We start from the raw sequence: 12,281 nt of genomic DNA, 5'->3' as shown, positions 1-12,281 counted from the left end.
AGGAAGTAAAGTTATCCACTGTTGATCACGTGTCCTTGATCTGCCTTACCCTCATGATCATAAAATAGAAAGTACATAAATTAAGGTTTTCAAATAAATATTCACGGCATGGTGCTGTCTAAGCAAATTTCTTTGAGTGGAAAAGTTACACGCTGGCTTCCTCTAAAATACTGAGAGGCTGTGGTCAGGGGCTGGAGGGAGGCGGTCCTCTTGTTGGCGATCAGTGATTTTTTTAATGCTACAGACTTGGGCACCATTTTCATTTTGGTTGTAAGGATTTTCGTTTTTCCTCTGTGTTTCACATGTTTTCTCTCTTGTTTCTATACCCTAGATACTAGACTGAAAGCTGTGAGCGAATGAGAACCCTAAAGTTCTGCCTTTCACTGTCATACACCATTTCTGTAGCCTAATCAGAACGTGGTGTCTTTTTCCTGAGGCAGTGCCATATTTTTCTCTCATCATGACACTTAATTTAAAGGTGGCAGACTGGAAGATGCAGTGTCCTGTGACAAATTTGTAAGCCGTGAATTGATCCCTGCTCCACGCGCAGTTATATCCAAGCATGGTCTCTGGCAACTTACCATAAATCATCGTTTACTTCTTTGCTCTTAGACTTTCTGAGAGCTGAATGGCAATGCGAGACGGATGGGGGTCAGCTCCTCGCTGTCATCCATAGCTGCTGGTAATTTATGGGCAATATCTAACACCCGTGAGTTATGGCGTCTTTTGTTTGCTTGAGCTGTCCTTTGCTGAGGACTGCAATGCCTACATCATAATGTTTGAGTGTTTACTATCATGTACTGCAAAAAAACACCTAAGTCATAGAAGCATGACATTATACCCATGAGCTTTAAGATTTATCCAATCAAAATGCCATTTCTCTTTTGGTTTGATGCCCTGCGTCTGATGTACAAGGATGCTGGAGGAATATGAATACCAGTAAGCCAGATAGAGCTATAGCAAGTTCTTCATTTCATGGTCATTAAGAGAGCTGAGAGGGACTTCATGATAGTAGGTCTTCAATAGATGAAATGATTCTGCCTGTTCCCCGGCTGTCCACAAACAACCGCAGGAGGTATTGTGCCCATGTTATTATGAAAATGCACTTTATAAAAAGTAAACGTAAGCACCATATTAAGAGGAATGGAAGAAATAAGTACCTTGCTGTTTGGAAAATCTCAGCTGTGAGTTTATTCCTATTAGATCCTTTTAATTTGTGGAAGAAAGTACAGTCTTAATTGCATGAACATTATTATCATTAATTAATATTAATCAACCAGATATACTCTCCCAAGTTTTCAAGTATTTTCCACACTCTTTATAATCATTGATGTTTATCACTGGCCTAAAAACTGAAACACAAACCTGCAACATCAATTAAGAGATGATGGATTATGGCCGGGCGCGGCGGCTCACGCCTGTAATCCCAGCACTTTGGGAGGCCGAGGTGGGCATATCATGAAGTCAAGAGATGGAGACCATCCTGGCTAACAAGGTGAAACCCCATCTCTACTAAAAATACAAAAATTAGTCAGGCGTGGTGGCGGGCGCCTGTAGTCCCAGCTACTTGGGAGGCTGAGGCAGGAGAATCACTTGAACCCAGGAAGTGGAGGTTGCAGTGAGCCAAGATCGCGCCACTGCACTGCAGCCTGGGCGACAGAGCGAGACTCCACCTCCAAAAAAAAAGGAAAAGAAACAAAGAGATGATGGATGATACAGTAGTAGAAGGATCAGTTATTATGAGTGTCAAACACGGAGGAGCTGTGATGTGCCATAAGAAAATGCTAGCATTTATTTAACACCGGTCTAATGATCCCCACCTGGCAGACATAGGCATGTCTTCATTTTCACTTTTAATTTACCTGGCACATACATTCACTTGTCATATTGTGAGACAATTATAGGTTTATACATCTGTATTTCTGTTGATACAAGTTCTGAAATAATTAAGAACATTTGAGATGGGGTGGTGATTTTTAAAAAAATTAGCATTCTAAACAAATTCTAGACTAGTTCTCATATATTAGGCATTCACCTTTTAAACAAATAAATGAACAGATAAATAAGTGGAAATGGAAAAAAGAAATAGGGTAACAGAAATACATAGTTCAGGGGCCAAGGGGTAGGTCTATGAATATAAAATCAGTGTTTTCCCAGTTTTCTATAATTTAATAAATTTGAAATAGAAACCTCATAGGGTGTTGCATGAACTTTTAAAATTAAATATACAGTCTCTGATTTACAATGGTTCGATTGAGGATTTTTCAACTTTGCAATGGCGCTAAATGATAGACATTGAGTAGAAAGCACACTACGACCATTCTGTTTTTCACTTCAGTAGAGTCATTAATAAATTACATGAGATATTCGGCCCTTTGTTTACTACAAAATAGGCTTTGTGTCAGATGATTTTGCCCAACTGTAGACCAATATAAATGCTCTGAGCACATCTGAGGCTGGCTAGGCATGGCTGTGATGTTCTGTGTGGTAGGTGTATTAAATGCACTTTCCACTTAGGTTATTTTCAACTTAGGATGGGTTTAATGGGGAGTAGGGGGTGCACACAACTCCGTCGCAAGTTGAGGAGAATCTGTGTTCTGTTTTCAAAAGCCGTATGTTAAAAATGATTGATGTCAACTAGGTTTCCAAAACATATTCTAAAATAGGCAAATCTGCCGAAGTGTGGAAAGGGCATTCCACGGTTTTATTGCACATTCCCTTGGAAACCTTTGTCTGAAATTTTCCAAGTAATCCAAATATCCAAAATAAGGTGTTATAAGTTCTCTGGAGAGGGATTTATTTTTAGGAAAAGGCTGTCGTTGCTTGTGGAATCCATATTCATAAGTGGTTTTTGTATTTGGTATTAATTCCTCTATACTATAAGACCCAGAAAGACATGTTCTGTAAGTACACTAACTCTGATATGGTTTCTTTCAACAGTTTGTTCTCAATAATTACTACAGCAACAAGAACAACAGAAAAATCAGATGTGAATAGATTCTGTGTCTTCTAGTCTTTATCACAATAGCCTGATATTTTAATCTCGTTACGTACTTTATTATTCCAGAGTATACAAAGAGAAACAGTGGTGGTGTGTGGGCGGGATAGACTAGGCTGGTATAAACTCTTTTCGTGTAAATACACGCATTGACGTGCAGGCATTGTGATGCTTCCTCAGTCAATTCAATTAAAGTCATAAAAACTTTACAAAGCTGACCACACCTGTCAAAAAAATGCCAACACTCATCAGCCTTCTATTTCTTCTTCCTTTTTTTTTTTTCCCCTAGCCTAATTCAGGCTACTCCTCATTTTAGGAATTTCTAGATCCCAAGACCTAAACTTAATGATTTCACTGAACTTTGCCTATTACAGTACATTTTCCTTCTTTTTGTCAGAAAGGCATATAATTATGAGAAATGTGATTTAGAATAAGGGAGAGCAGTGGTTTTTAATTAAAAAAAAACATGATAGATTCTACAAAATAGAGCACCATTTCAGGGAGCTTGAAGTTATAATAAAATTCTAGAGTGAATAATTATATAATGGCTTATGAGCTTTCACAAAGCAAAAGGTAATCAGGTTAGGATAAATTAACCAAGATTAAGAAATACCAGATTATTAAATACTTTTAAAAATAGTCTTTTTAGACAGGAAGATTTGGAAAATGCTATAAACATGTCATATATGAATTTCAATAAAAAATGTGACAAAGACATTTTGGGGAGTATTTTGGGCAAGCTAGTGACAAGTAGATTGTATAGTCACCCACGTGAATTTGTAATTGACTGAAGGCCTTCTTTCTCAGATGCTACTGCTGCTGGTTCATGGCTGTCCTGGACAGATGCCTGCAGAGTGTGCTCAGGCCTGTGTGTTCAGCCCTGCTGTGCTCACTGTTTCATGGACTGGTGATTGAAAGATGGAGCCATTCTAAAGAGATGAAACAATAGGAACTGTACAGAAACAGAGCTGGGTAGATGGAGTGTAAGAGTGGTACATGTGGCTGGGCATGGTGACTCACGCCTGTAATCCCAGCACTTTGGGAGGCTGAGGCAGGCGGATCACCTGAGGTCAGGAGTTCAAGACTGGCCTGGCCAACATGATGAAACCCCGTCTCTACTAAAAACACAAAAATCAACCAGGCATGGTGGTGCATGCCTGTAGTCTCAGCTACTTGGGAGGCTGAGGCAGGAGAATTAATTGCTCGAACCTGGGAGGCAGAGGTTGCAATGAGTCAAGATCTAAAGACCTCTGCTTTTATTCTTTTGTAATTTATATTTACAGATTGTCCTTTTCTTTTTAAAAAATACTTATTTAAGGGTAGGCAGTGTGTTTTCTTTTCTTTTTTTTTTTTGAGATGGAGTTTTTCTCTTGTTGCCCAGGCTGGAGTGCAGTGGTGGGATCCCGGTTCACCGCAACCTCTGCCTCCTGGGTTCAAGCGATTCTCCTGCCTCAGCCTCCCAAGTAGCTGAAATTACAGGCATGCGCCACCATGCCCAGCTAATTTTGTATTTTTAGTAGAGACAGTGTTTCTCCATGTTGGTCAGGCTGGTCTCGAACTCCCGACCTTAGGTGATCCGCCCTCCTCAACTTCCCAAAGTGCTGAGATTACAGGCATGAGCCACCGCGCCTGGCTGGCAATCTGTTTGCTTGAACTGGTAGCGCTGTAGAAAGGGTAGAGCAAAGAGCGTTTTCCTCTAGTGGAGATGACTTTGTGCTCGGTCTTTATACCACGAAAGTAAGGATCATGTGGGTGTGGTATCTGGGGAAAGAGAAAAATGTCAAATTCAGATATAGCTGCATAACTTGAACGTAACTTCCTCTTTTAAAAATTATTTTTAATGTAACATAGTTTTCTGTAAAATAAAGTAAAAATATTAATAACGTGGATTTAATGTCAAGCAGGATACATAATTTACGCTATCTACAATACTTATCCACTGACACACTCCACACGATTACAACTGATTCATGAAATGAATAAATAAACAATTCAGCTTAGATGAGTTAGAAACATTTCCAAAATTAAGTGGAAGAAAAGTGTTACAAGCAAACAAAAAGTGTTACTTGAAAATGAGGATAATCTTTTGTAGTAAATTATTAATAGATACCCATTTTTTATTTTGAAGATTAAAATGATACCACATTTTAAATATAGTAAGTTCAAGCACAATTTAATGAGGAATAGTCAGTAATATTCAATATAACTATAAAACCAGTGATGTATAAAAACTGCGGTACATAAAGTTCTAATACAGATTTTTAATTTTTTTGGTAAAATAGAGTTAAACAACAATCATATTAAATCAGATTGGCATTACCTACAGTGCCAATTCTTTCCTGAATAAGAGGTTTAATAAACATGTGATTAAAAATTTCAAATGGAATCTAAGGACAAAAAGTTAGTCCTGCCCAGTTGTGTTGACACAGTCTGGCCAGGTGGGCTGCCTGGAACTGGATTTGACAAAAAGTAGTGGGGGCTGCTCCAAACCTCCGTGTATGCAGCAAAAGGTAAAACATGGTTTCAAACATTTCTGATGAATAAAGTTAGAAACGAGCAGACTGTGTCTCGAAGTCTACATTTCCACGAAGATGAAGGAGGCAGTGAGTGCCTGTCGGTGTGCCTCCGTGGCCATTGCCTTGAAAGGAAAGTTACATCTTTGAAGGGAGCTGGTAGACCTTTGGCTGATTATAGAATACAGCCATGGCGACTCACAGAGCCACATAAATTAAAACAGGAACTGCGTGGATGGCTGTTTAAAACCTCCAGAAAAATACCTCAAAGGCAAGATGTTAAATGCTTGAATCAGACATCTCTCCTTATAAGTGAAATCTCTGTTCCTGAGACATTTTAGTAACATTATTGCAGGAATTTGGTAAAGTGTGAATGCAAAAGGACAGTCGCATCGTTAAACAGGGCTAACTACAGCTGCAATATTCTAGACAAAGGATCACGTAGAATCAGAATCTGGATTTTTACATACTGTGGCCATATCTGCAGTCCATTTTATTTGTGTTTGCTTACTTAGCTTTCACGGATGTAAACTACATTTCTAATAACAGCTCACAAATTTGATCATAAATGTATTTCTTTAAGAACTTCAAGACATTCATTGGCGATTGATTATTTATTACCCAGTTGTGATCCATTTTTTGCTGATCTTATGGCCACACTTATTCAGGTGATATTCTTTAACCTGATTTGTGAATTTAAACTTGGCAATTAAAAAGCAAAAAACAAAACATAACTTTGCATTAGATTGGGTGTAGTGAAAAGTCTGTGGGTTAGCCCATATGTTACTTAACCTTTCACACTGAATTTGTTTTTCTATTTCTGAATAATTCAGTAAATCAATATAAATTATGTAAATGACCAATACCTAAAACACAAGTTAACTTACACACATATGCACACACACATGCACACACACATATATACATTTGAAATGTAATGAATAATTCAAAATTTGAAATGTAAAAAGCATTACAGAATAGATTTCTATGACAAGAGATTTGATCAACACAGCAAAATACGTCACCGCAGTCAAAAGGTTGCCCCCATTTAATGCTGAGGCCTGAGCCGTCCTAACAGGTACATGAAAACTTTGACAGAAGACCATACTTCTTTTTATTTGCTTTGAGCAGTGCCATATATACCTGTCTGGTACTTTTACAGACAGTTTCAGTTAGAACCACTTTTAAACAAGAGTACTACTGAACGTTTACATTTGTAGCTGAGGTGGTTTCTTTTCTTCAACCAGCAACAGGCATAGCTGCTGCAGTGGTTCTCTCTCCAAAGTGGCTAGAGCTGGCACTTCCGGAGGGGCGGGAATCAAAGCTGCGAAGAGAAACCTGAATAATTGGTCTCAGGCTCTTGCCCACGTGAGGCATAAAAGTAGAGAGAGGAGGCCAGGTGCGGTGGCTCATGCCTGTAATCTCAGCACTTTGGGAGGCCGAAGTGGGCGGATCTCCTGAGGTCAGGAGTTCCAGAGCAGCCTGGTCAACATGGTGAAGCCCGTCTCTATTAAAAATACAAAAAAATTGGCCAGGCATGGTGGTGGGTGCCTGCAATCCCAGATACTCCGGAGGCTGAGGCAGGAGAATTGCTTGAACCTGGGAGGCAGAGGTTGCAGTGAGCCGAGATCACACCACTGCACGCCAGCTTTGGCGACAGTTCGAGACTCTGTCTCAAAAAAAGAAAAAAAGAAAGAAAGAAAGTAAAGTAGACAGAGGATGATGTGCTGTGTGAAGAATAAGGTTTCCCAGTGGTCATGGTAGAAAATAATATAACAAGTAATTGAATGTTATCTTCAGGTTGAAGGAAATTTTTTACATGGCTTTTTTTTTTCAGCCTCCTGAGTAGTTGGGATTACAGGCACCAGCCACCGTGCCTGGCTGAATGACTTTTTAAAAGCTTTCCATTTAGATCACCATTATTTTTCATACCTTGTTGGGATGTTCAAGTAAATTATCTATTTGCCTTTTGTTTCCTAATGAGATAAACTTAACAATGCAGAGCAGGATTTCTTTAGTCTTGGTGGCTTATCTTAAATCATATTGCAAATGAGGGGGATTTAGTTTGTCTTCAGCATAGCATGTTTACCACCTAAGAATGATAATGCAGCAGCAATAGTTACTATCCACTGAGAGTGCAATACACCGACTACATCACATGTTGAGTTCATTTATTTCTCCTGACCCATGGAGGGGTAGAACATTTCAGTAATTTGGACTGTGGGATTTGAGTTCTTTAACATTAGAGTCATTGCTCCAAATTCCTAAGTTAATAATTGCAAATTGCTCATGCACACAACGATTTACAATTATTAATATTCTTTGCTCCTTCACTTTTCCCACAAATACTTATCATCAAGCATCTTTTCTATGGCAGGCACGGTTTTTTAGTGCACAAAATTGCCCAAAGCCTTTCCCCTTGTTTTGTGTATGTTCTAAGGGGAAACAGACAATAAAATATGTATAATGAAGAAGCAAACAATAATAAGACGCAAGGTCAAGTACTGTTGATAGTAGCGCAGCTGCGAGGCAGGTATATAGTACAGCGGATAGACAATATAACAGATTGCTATTTTAAATAGGGTTATTTAGGAAGGTGAGATTTGAGCAAAGGCTTGAAAGCCACAGATACTTTTCATGATGCTAGAACAAGATTGAAAACAACCCCTTCCTTCCTGTCGACTTCCTATCCCTAGGCTGCTATGGGTATTGGAGGACACGCTACCATTGCCATACTCCTGGGACGCAATGACAGGATAATAGATGTTGAAGTGGCAGCTCTTTACCCAAACAGAGCATTTACACTTAGAGACCTGAGGCTGGGTACATCAGGCAACATTCCCCATGGTCTGTCCGACTGTGCGGTACTGCCGTTATCTGGGTAGGCTAGTTCCTTGGCATCATGTTGCATTTTCTTTTCTTCCAAATGCAGCATCAATGCCTTATTCCTCTTTATATACTCATGTCACCGCTTCCACAAGCCCAGTATTTGTGCTAATGCGTTGCAGAAAAGTACTAAGTAAATTTTTATATATTGCAAACATGTTTTTCATTTTCAAGATACATATTTTTTAAAACATAATACTTTTAGTGAAAATTACTTACGAACAGCAACAAGAAGAATCAAATTGAACTGGCAAACATAAAATGCTTTAGTTTAATCAGACATTTGCTAGTGTTTTCTTTTCTTCTGGGACCCAGAAAAAAGCCTTAACATGCAAGAGAAAGTGAAAAGGTCTAGGGGCTGAGACCATGTGAACAAATGTCTGTCTGTCCTCTTTATGGTGAATTCAACTTTCCTCCTCTGACAGGCGAGACACAACTGATTCTATACTGGGCTGCTATTTCCTATGGTAAAGCCTGAAAAATCTGTCCACGTATCTATGTATAGTTATAAGTTAATTCTGGCACATGGTTGCCTTAGAAAGATGAAATACATGCTTACAAAAAGCAATCTATTGGCTGAGACTGGGAAAATGCTGGCTGGAGCCCATGCTGTCTATTTAAAAGGGAGCTGTGGAAATTGCCAGCTGTGAATGAGATAGGAAATTTGTTGATTGGTTTGTTGTAATTTTTTTCCTCCATCATTTTCCAAAAGAAGAAGCAGGCATGAATTCTGGCAATTTTCTATTTTTCCCTTGCTTCCCAGATTTAGCTCACTGATTGCATAATTTTCTTTCTGCTCATTTTCCAGGAAAGTCCATGGGCATTAGCTGCTGCCTTTTGATGCCAGTTTACATCAGAAGGCAGTGGCTAGTAGGGAATGTGTGTCATTTCCCCAGGGCCAATCAGCTCAACTCAGTCGCGGGGTAAGTTCGTTGAAAGCAGGCAGTGGGAATCACAGATAAGGGAAGATTTCTTTTTTCTTCCCATAGTGCTCAGAGGGCACGAAGGAATTCTAAACAATCATCTCATTAGTTATAAAACAAATTTTCACTTCTGCAGACCTTCAAACTACACATCAATGAAACTATTAATTTCTCTTAATTGAACATGGTGCAAGTCTTTATCCTGTTTTATATTAATAAACAGGTTTGAAACCTCTTCGTTTCAAACATAGCATTTAAAAATTGGTGCTAATGTTTAGTTATGATGGTTTCTGCAGTAACACATTCACACATAATGCAATTAGTCATTTCCTAGTGTGGACACTGCATTGTTTTAACCTCCAAAGAAGAATCCAGATTTGCTCCCAAATCTAGAAACATGGTCAGATGCACCACTTGACAATGAATCCAAAATCTTAACAATTCAATTTTGGTAAGCAATAAAGAATGTGTATATGCCACACCTGGAACCTATGAAGTAAGTTGACATCAAGGAGCACACGGCTAATATTTGAGCACTTAACAATGAACACTTTCTAGTGGCATTTCCAGAAAATCACACAAAGTAGGAGCACAGGTCAAAATGATTAGAAGGCAGCCAGGAAAGTCTTCACACTGGCATCATAAATTTTATTCTTTATGTACATTTCTTTTTCTAGTTGCTAAAATTAGGAAAGCTGGTAGAAGAAGAATGGGAAAATTGAAGGGAAATAAGTGATAGGGTGTTTATTTACAACTCCGCCTAAGTTCAAATAAATAAATAAATAAATAGAGAGAGAGAGAGAATTGGTTACCTACGAAACTGTTTCCTACCCATCTGGGGACAGCTGCCCTCTGGTTTCCTTCACAACTCTACAGAAAAGACTGACTTAGACAAATGCTTCTTTGGAAAAGACTTTTCTTCCACCTGGCAGCTTCTTTGCATTGTTACTGCATTCATCTTTCTCCATGCCTGTTTCATTCTCATTTTTTGTTTGTTTGTTTGTTTGTTTCTCAGAATCTTGCTGTGTTGCCCAGACTGCAGTACAGTAGTGCGATCTCAGCTCACTGCAACCACCTCCTCTGGGGTTCAAGTGATTCTCCTGCCGCAGCCTCCTGAGTGGCTGGGATTACAGGCAACTACCACCACGCCTGGCTAATTTTTGTATTTTTAGTAGAGACGGGGTTTCACCCTGTTGGCCAGGCTGGTCTTGAACTCCTGACCGCAGGTGATCCACCCTCCCAAAGTGCTGGGATTACAGGCGTGAGCCACCCAACCCAGCGTCATGTGAATTTTTTGGACTCCAGATTCTCCTCCTTCAACCCAGTTTTATATATGCAACCACCACACACAGCTTTCTCAGGCAGAGTTATAATCCCATTCCTATTTTGCTTGGAAAACTTTCCACAAATTTGAAACTAGTACGTGCACAAGGTTTATAAAGACTTAAAAACAAATATACAGTTAGAGTATAATTAAAGGAATAATTTATCAAATAGCAACTAAGATTAGGTGATGTGACTATATGAGTATTTTTAAAATGTTGCTTTAGTTTTTGTGTTTATCCAATTCTCTGTGACAAATTAGTATTAATTTAGTAATCAGATAAAAATGTTGTAGATATATTTATAACATAGTAAGTTTTTGTTTTTTCTGATTCTTTCTCTTATTTTGTACACTAAGTGCAGTAAGATGTACCTGAGGGTTTCTTTCAAGTCTTGGATCTTTAAAAGATCAAGCGAGGCTTGGGAGAGGTCAGGGAAAATAAAATATTCACCGAGTAGTTTAGATGCTTAGCGTAGAATAAATGAGGCTTTTAAAGTTTCTAGGTGATTCATTCCAGCTCATGAGCTAAACTGCTACATGACACATTAGAACTGAGGGGCTCATCGGTGCTGAGTCTGCCTGGAGTGTCCTCAGATGCCCAAGCAGTGTCGTGCTGATAGGAGAGGCCGGTCAGGGAATCCAGACTCCAGGCCGTTTCTTCTTAAGAACCATGGCTAACGGGAAGCTTTGATCAGCTGCAGGGAAGCAAAACTCGTTCCTGGGGAAAGGGCATGAAAATAACCAGGAACCATTTGACAGCGCCGCTTAACAGATCGACACTTAAGAAAAGGATTGGAATTTTTTTTTTAGACAGAGTCTCGCTGTGTGGCCCAGGCTGGAGTGAGCGGCGCCATCTTGGCTCCCTGCAAGCTCCGCCCCCCGGGTTCCCGCCATTCTCCTGCCTCAGCCTCCCGAGTAGCTGGGACCACAGGCGCCGCCATGCCCGGCTCATTGTCTGTATTTTTGGTAGAGACGGGGTTTCACCGTGTTCGCCAGGCTGGTCTCGATCTCCTGACCTCAGGTAATCCGCCCTCCCGGGCCTCCCAAAGTGCTGGGATGACAGGCGGGAGCCCCCGCGCCGGCCCGGCTGCTGCCGTTGTGCACCCGTATCTCCTTCAGGCTTCCGTGAAGAAGCGAGGCCGTGAGTCTGTGACCGGACCTTCTCTGAGAATCCCGCCAGGGGGCGCTGGAGAGGAGGAGTCGGGACTGGACACCCCCTGCAGCACCTCCCCGGCTCCTGAAGCGGGCGGCTGTGTCCGTTTGGAGAGTCAGGGAGAGATCTTCCCCAATAGCCCTTCTCTGCCATCGAATGCCTTTCTGTGAAGTGATGGAAATCTACTTTAAAAACTTGGTCCGTTTCTTCCTCTTCAGACCTCTGAGTTGACTTGCCCACTTTATGAGTTTACTGAAAGCAAAAACAAAAAACAAAACCCAAACCAAAACCTATCACAATCACCTTCTACCCGAAGGTAGTTTGGGTAGTTAGTCAAAAGGATGGAGTGTTGGACAAAAATCGTCCTAGGTACCAGGCATTTACGGGGAGACTGCAGGTCCTTCCCCCAGTGGCCACACATCACAGCTTTCTGGGCAATCTGGGTCTGGCTTCTGACTTCTGCAGTGCAGATACAGCAGAGCGG

At 40.3% G+C, this 12,281-nt stretch overlaps 1 long non-coding RNA gene across 1 annotated transcript; it reads right to left on the bottom strand.

Annotated features, from left to right (window-relative positions):
• Positions 1-3,260: 3,260 nt before the first annotated feature.
• On the bottom strand, positions 3,261-11,512 carry LOC108586177. Its single transcript, XR_002522336.2, has 2 exons — positions 11,017-11,512; positions 3,261-3,927 (listed from the first exon to the last, which is right to left on the bottom strand). It is a non-coding gene; the product is annotated as an uncharacterized LOC108586177 (long non-coding RNA).
• Positions 11,513-12,281: the final 769 nt, after the last annotated feature.

The sequence above is a fragment of the Papio anubis genome, chromosome 3 (assembly GCF_008728515.1).
Source record: "Papio anubis isolate 15944 chromosome 3, Panubis1.0, whole genome shotgun sequence".
Taxonomy (NCBI): Eukaryota; Metazoa; Chordata; class Mammalia; order Primates; family Cercopithecidae; genus Papio; species Papio anubis.
Note: the sequence above shows the minus strand (reverse complement) of the source record. Positions and strands in the feature narration are given on the sequence as shown.